This window comes from Bos grunniens, chromosome X, assembly GCF_055505025.1.
Source record: "Bos grunniens cultivar Pamir isolate PY7600 chromosome X, Bosgru_T2T1.0, whole genome shotgun sequence".
NCBI classification, from domain to species: Eukaryota; Metazoa; Chordata; class Mammalia; order Artiodactyla; family Bovidae; genus Bos; species Bos grunniens.
The window spans coordinates 14,868,769-14,875,952 of record NC_141194.1 but is presented as its reverse complement, the minus strand read 5'-3'; the positions used below and the strand labels follow the sequence as shown (position 1 = coordinate 14,875,952).

Here is a 7,184-nt window from a genome sequence, read left to right as displayed (position 1 = left end):
TGCCCTGTGAGGCAAAATTACCCTCGCTTGAGAATGTTTTGTTGAGGTTGTTGTGTGTGCTCAGTTGCGCCAAACTCTTTGAGATCTTGTGGGCTGTAGGACACTGGGGTCCTCTGTCTATGGAATTCTCCAGGCAAAAATACTGGAGTCAGTTGCCATGCCCTCCTCCAGGGGATCTTCCTGACCGGGGATGGAACCTACGTCCCTTGCATCTCGTGCATTAGCTGGTGGATTCTTTACCAACTGTGCCACCAGGGAAGCCCTTTGAGAACCTCTGCTTTCACCCTATGAAGATTTACAGTTAAGTATAGAGCTAGAGAAATAAATCAGACCTACAGTATAAATATTTTTGTCTTATATGTGGGAATTCTTTGTGTATATCTACTTGCAATGTTTAAGATAATTTTGAGTATTTAATTGTCTAACAAATTGGCCTTATGTTTCTAACTTAAAATGTGAACATGACTAATTGATTTAGGCTAGTGATGACTGGTTTACCAAGTTTGCAAACCGTATTAGGACATTTGAAAGAACTTATTTAGAAGATTAATTTATTAGATTTATTAGAATCAGCTACAATCTTGAGGTTCTTTGTTAAGAAACCACTGATATTTTTAAACAGAAAATAAAACCTATTAAATGTATAAACTTGGCTTAAAATTTTTTAAAAGAACTTAATTAATTGGCAAAGGCCCTGTAAAATTACTGATAAAATACAATTACATTTATAAAGAAACAAAAAGATTTGTAAGTTGATCTTAAAAGCTAAAGAAAGATCTTAGTTTTTGTTTTAAAATTTGCTAATTTAATTTAAATCAAATTTTATTTCCATGAACCAAATTAGACTCTGAATAATATTTTCTGTTTGTGAAAGCCATCCTTGAGGATACAAAAGAACTTCACATTGACAATAAGGAGTTAGTTGCCTCATAAGGGGTGTGACTGATGGTTTTACACTTGGTCCCTGGGGGCTCTGAGGAACAGTCTTACACCCTCTTTTTTCACAGAATCACTTTCTGGAATGATGAATAAAATGTATGACTAAAAATGAGAAAATCAAGGGGGATAATGTAGGGAAAAGTATTCCCTCCAAATGAGGGAAAATGGAAGACATTAATATTTGGGAGTTTTTAAAATTTCTTTTGAGGGGAAAAATATTCAGGATAAGTTGTCAATACTCTCCTAAATCAATTTTTTTAAATATGGAGTAAGAAGATATTGTATAAAAGTGTCTAAAACAGTATTTCTTAAATTTTTATGTCCATACAAATCACTTGGGGATCTTGTGAAACTACCATTTCTTGGACTTCCCAGTGGCCCACTGGTCAAGATTTCACCTTCCAATGCCGGGGATGTTGGTTTGAGCCCTGGTCTGGGAGCTAAGATCCCATATGTCTCATGGCCAAACAAAACAAAACATAAAACAGAAATAGTATTGTAAAAATTTCAATAAAGACTTTAAAAATGGTCCACATTAAAAAAAAGAAAATACCAGTTCTGTTTTGGAAAGGGATGGCATGATACTTTTTTGGCAGCTCCACCCAGCTTGTGGCATCTTAATTCCCCAACCAGTGATGAAACTTGTGCCCACTGCAGTGGAAGTGCGAAGTCTTAACCACTGGACAGCCAGGGAAGTCCCAAAATTGCTTGTTTTATGAAAAAAAAAAGATATAAAATAAAAACAAAAAGCACCACAAATTCTGATGAAGTAGGCCTGGAGTGTGTCCTGAGACTCTGCATTTCTAGCTAGCCCCCAGGTGATAGGTGCCACTACTGGTCGTAGGACCACACTTGAAGTAGCAAGAAAATGAGAGGATCAGGCTTAACAATTCTGTTCTCTAAAGACAAGAAATATCCTTAACTTTCATAAGCAGATACCAAAAAAAAATCTGCCTTTGTAAGGGAGGGAAATGGAGTGATTAGGGTTGTAGCTGGTGGTCTTTGCTTCCTTATTCACATAGGTGCCAATCAAGGCTCCCACCCTCAGAGACATGGGTATCAACAGCCAATATCAACTGAAATATGTTGAACCAAGATTACAAGCAGCAGCATTCTTAGATCTTTATGCTTCAGCCAAGGTCTTTGAGTGTTCTGAAATAGAACAGAAGGCTTATGTCAGGAAGGAAAGCATAGATTTTCTTTTCCTCCCACAGAACATCAAGGTCTTTGTATCTGTGTCTGAGTTCTCTCTTGATTGAGCCTGAAGAATATGGAAGAAATGGGTCTGTGTCAGAAAATTCATGGTCACTAAAATATTTAACAATCTTCTAGGCAAAAACCAGTAAGTAAAAATAAATGTTAGAAGAATCAGAAAATAGTCTTATAAAATGAGACTGATTTGGTGAAGTCTCAGGTGGCCAATGCTATATTCAATGAGCTTGGGGTTTAGGGTTGTGTTGATTTATGAATTTGTTTGGTAATATGGTAAACTGTAAGTCCAGAAAACATGGAATTTTTTTTTAATCACGATGTCATTGGGTTCTCTGGTTGTGGAATTTCACTTTTCCCGGATTAAAGTCTCTTCTTTTAAATTTTAAAAAATTTAAAAAAAGTTAAACTAATGATTTTTTTGTTCTCTGAATAAACTCTGCATTAAAATAGAATATACCAAGCATGATAGTTTTAAAGACCAGTCCTAATTTTGTGACATTTTTATTTTTCTAAACTGAGAAAGAACTATATGGCTGTCAAGGGCACTGAAGATAGGCAATGGAGAAATATTTTCAATTTAATTTACAAAAATATAATCCCAAACTTCGTTATTGGGTTTTCTCCACTTATAATTAAAACATTTGTATTTTACATCATTAATAATGAGTAACTTTGGGAATAAATGTTTATTTTGGTTAAAAAATGGTACAAAGACTAAAATATTAATGAGAGGGTCCAGAAAAAATTTGAGAGGCAGGGATAGAAATAGAATAATTTATCTTGAGAATTATCAGTATAAATATTAGTAACGACCAACACTGAACCTTTACTGTGTGCTGGATAGTCTACTAAATCCTCGATGCCAGTGCTTCTCAAATTGTAGCATGAATAAGAATCATTTGGTGCTCAGTCACTCAGTCATTTCTGACTCTTTGAGACCCCATGTAGCCCGCCAGGCTCCCCTGTGCATGAGATTTCCTAAGCAAGAATACTGGAGTGGGTCTGTTACCGTGTCCAAGCTCGCTCTGCTTCCCACACGATAGGCCAATCAATCTGGGAGACGAGGTCTTGAGGCAAGGAAGAGACTTTAATCCGGGAGCCGGCTGACCAAGAAGATGGCAGGCTAGCACCTCAAAATAACCATCTTACTGGGGTCTGGATGCCAGGTACTTTTATAGATCAGAGAGAAAGAAGCAATGAGGAACTAAAGTCAAATGGTAGAACAGAGAGGGAGATGCAGTGGGGAAGTGAAGTGAAGGGTCTTCAGTATTGCAGAACATCTCCAAGGGAATGGCCAGCCTTCAGAAGGGGTATGTTAATCTCTTCTATTCACAGGTGGGCAGGGACAAATTCTCTCTCCATGAGCAGAATGAAGGCACTTTAGTTTACAGTCAAGTAGAGGGGCAGGGTCCAGGTAAGCCATTGAGTATGAGTATAATAACAAAAGCAAGTCAAAGAAACAGTTTCCAGCATGGAGTCAGAATTGGCTTCCTCCCTGCCACAGGTTGCCATTTCCTACTCCAGGGAATCTTCCCGACCCTGGGATTGAACCCTCCTCTCTTGCTTAAAGGCAGATCCTTTACCACTGGGGCACCTGAGAAGCCTATAAGAATCATGTAGAATCATTTGGGGATCTTTAAAATGCAGATTTTGTTTCAGTTGGTCTGGGGGTGGGAAACCTGAGATTTTGCACTTCTAAGAAGCACCCAAGTAATGCAGAAACCACTGGTTAGGTTTGTGAACTAAACTTTGGATAGCAAAATGTTGGTTGGATCCTGTCATTGAATTCTCATGATAACTCAGTGTACTACTAATGTCTCCATTTTGCAAATAGAGAAACTGAGTCCTAGGGAGATTAAGTGATTTGCCCAAATAGTGAGGTCGGCATTCTGACTCTAACTCTACATTTTAAAATTAGAATCATCTAGCCAGTAGTTCTCAGCTCTGGCTGTATATTCGCTCGCTCAGTCAGTCGCTCATCGTGTCCAACTCTTTGCGATCCCGTGGACTGCAGCATGCCAGGCTTCCCTGTCCTTCACCATCTCCCAGAGCTTGCTCAAACTCATTTTATTTTATTAAAATAAATTTTTTAAATAAAATAAAATATTAAAAAAAAATTTGGCCCCATCGCATGTGGGGTCCTAGTTCTCCAAGCGGGGATAGAACCTGCACCCCTTTCATTGGGCCGGCAGAGTCTTAACCACTGGACTGCCAGGGAAGTCCCCTAAAGAGCTTTAAAAATATTGGTGGCTCCACCACTTAAATCAGATTCTCTAAGGATGGTGCTAAGCGTCAGTATTTATTTCAAGCTCCTGGGTGATTGTAATGGGCAGTCAAGTCTGAGTAGCTTTGATCTGGATCAACCCCCTTCTTTTAGAAATAAGGAAATTGAGCCTCCCTCCCCCCAAAGGAGTCAGTGTTTGTAACAAAGAAACCAAGACCCCTGATTCAGTCAATATCCTGAAAGGAAGCCACTCTAATACAGGCTGGGGTTGGGAGGGGGAGATGTTTATCTTTGTTGAAAAAAAACACCTTAATTTAAACTTTATTAAACTTTCAAGTAACAAAAGCCTACAGGGTACTCACTCTAAGACACTAAAGATAATCTAAATTAAAGTAATTTACTTTATTTTGAGGAAAAAGTGTACTTGACTGTGTTTCCAGAGACAAAGCAGGATCAGAATAAGCCTCAAAAAGCCAAAAGAATGTAAGGGTTAGTGGATATGATGGGTCTTAGCATAATTCCTCTAGTTTCTGCTTGGAAGAAACTTTAACAAAGAAAAAAACAACAAACTGTACTTTGGCTAGGTAAAATCATGTGAATATCTCAATAAATTTCACACCTATCCTCAGTGTGCATAAGATCACCAATTTTGAAGATTTCTAGGTTCACTAAGGAAAGATTACACTCTTTCCAACCCACGCCCCGCAGAATGGCTCCCACAAAGAAGGGCAGCAAGAAGGGCCTGTCTGCCATTGACAAGGTGGTAAACAGAGAATAAACTATCAACGTTCACAAACGCATCCATGGAGTGAGTTCAAGAAGCGTGCCCCTTAGGCACTCAAAGAAATCCAGAAATTTGTCATCAAGAAGATGGGAGCCCCAGGTGTACACCAGGCTCAGTAAAGCCATCTGGGCCAAAAGAATAAGGAATGTCCCATACCATATCCATGTGCAGTTGTCCAGAAAACCTAAAGAAGGTGAAGATTCACCAAACAAGCTCTACACATTGGTTACCTATGTACCTGTTGCCACTTTCAAAAATCTACAGACAGTTAATGTGGATGAGAACTGCTGATTCTCCAATAAAGTTATAGACCCTCCAAAAAAAAAAAAAGTTTACACTATTCATGAAATGATTCATCCACTCATTCAACAAATTTTTGTTAAGCACCTGTTATGTACCAGACACTAGATCCTGAAAATATAGCAGTGAACAGGATAAAGAGGTTACAATCTGAGAAGGGTCCTGCCCATTGTAATGCTCTAGCCTTCACTTCAAGTGGAGGCATGTGACTTAGGCTTAACCAATCATAATACTCTATTCCCCTCACCATGTGATGGTCCAAGCTGGGCCAGTGAGAATCTGTCCCTGAGATTATTGTACACAGAACCAGGAGGCAGCAGTTATATTTCTTCTCCGGGATTGCTGTCTGGGCTAACAGAAGCTAGATTGTCTACACCCCTGTCTCATGCAACTTAGCATGAAGAAGCCCTGTGAGAAGGGAGTGGATTGGGACCAATTGCTGAGACAGAGATCTGATGATATAACTTGAATTCCTGTATCCAGAATTCATTCCACGTCTGTCCTTCCCAGATGTGTGCACTGATAGATTCCCTTCCTTACTTAACTCGGTTTTAGTCAAGTTTCTGTCACACACCCAAGAGAGCTCCGACTCAGACTTACAGACTTATTGAATGAACAAGCAACAGGAACCTCTGAGTTCTTCTAGTACAGGGGCTCTCAAGTGTGATTCCTATACCAGCAGCCTTGGCCTCACCTGGGAACTTGTTAGAGATACCAACCCTGGAATCCTATCCTAAACTTGCTGAATCAGTAAGTCTGGAGAAAGCACCCAGCCATCAGTTTTAACAAGCCCTCTGGATGATGTCAATCCACACTAAAGTTTGAGAAACTGTTTTAATATAGCTCTTTCCATGTATGTGGAACTAGAAACCCAGAAAAGTTTGGTGACTTGCTAAAGTTCACAAAACTAGTTAGAAGGTGCTTTAGATCCTCTCAGTAATTTGGGGGCTGTGGGCTTTGAGAAAGGAGGGCCACTTGGAGTTTTGAGGGAAGTAACACATGGATTGGCAAATAGAAGGGGAAAAAATATTTTGGGTCAAATAATACAGTATGGTTGGAAACACTTGCTGTGTGTTTCCACAGGAGTTTAGAGAATATTTTATTCATCTTGGCTCCCCAGCTGAGCCAACAACAATGTGTTAAAGCTCCATAGCCAGTGGCAGGGATCCAGGAGAGTCCTTTTTATGTGCCAGCAAAGAGGAATTTCTTAGAAAAGCTACAGAAATTACACTACTATCACATTTCGCTTGGTGGAGTGAAGGAATAAAGAGGATGAAACAAAAAGCAGGGGATTTCAGTTATTCCTAACAGTCCCACCTCTCTGCTTGGGAGAAAGGGATTTTATTGTTGTTCTTGCCAGGGCAGAAGTTCCCCGGAGGGAAACTGGGCACCTAACCTGGTGACTTGGAGAATAACTTGCGTTTTTTGAACTTTTATTTTCAGGTGGAAGAAGAGAGCAGCAGTGTTCCAGAGTGTCCCTGGAAACTCTATTTAGGAGCCTGTTTTCCGATGATTTGCCCAGCCTGCCCTGGGGACGTGGTCCATCCAGAGGCAAACCGAAGAGAAGAAAAGCCCTGGCACCAACATTTATGAAGCTTTCATTAGTTTGTCCTTCTCCTCCTCTTGAGTGTACAGATAGGAGGGAGCAGAGCAAAGGGTCAAGGGAAGTTTCCAGCACTACAGGTTTTACAGAGTATAAGTTTTTAAGAGGCCATGTACACTTTT

At 39.7% G+C, this 7,184-nt stretch overlaps 1 pseudogene; it reads left to right on the top strand.

Moving 5' to 3' along the window:
* Nucleotides 1-5,084: 5,084 nt before the first annotated feature.
* LOC147339843 (large ribosomal subunit protein eL31 pseudogene) lies at nt 5,085-5,450 on the top strand (annotated as a pseudogene).
* Nucleotides 5,451-7,184: the final 1,734 nt, after the last annotated feature.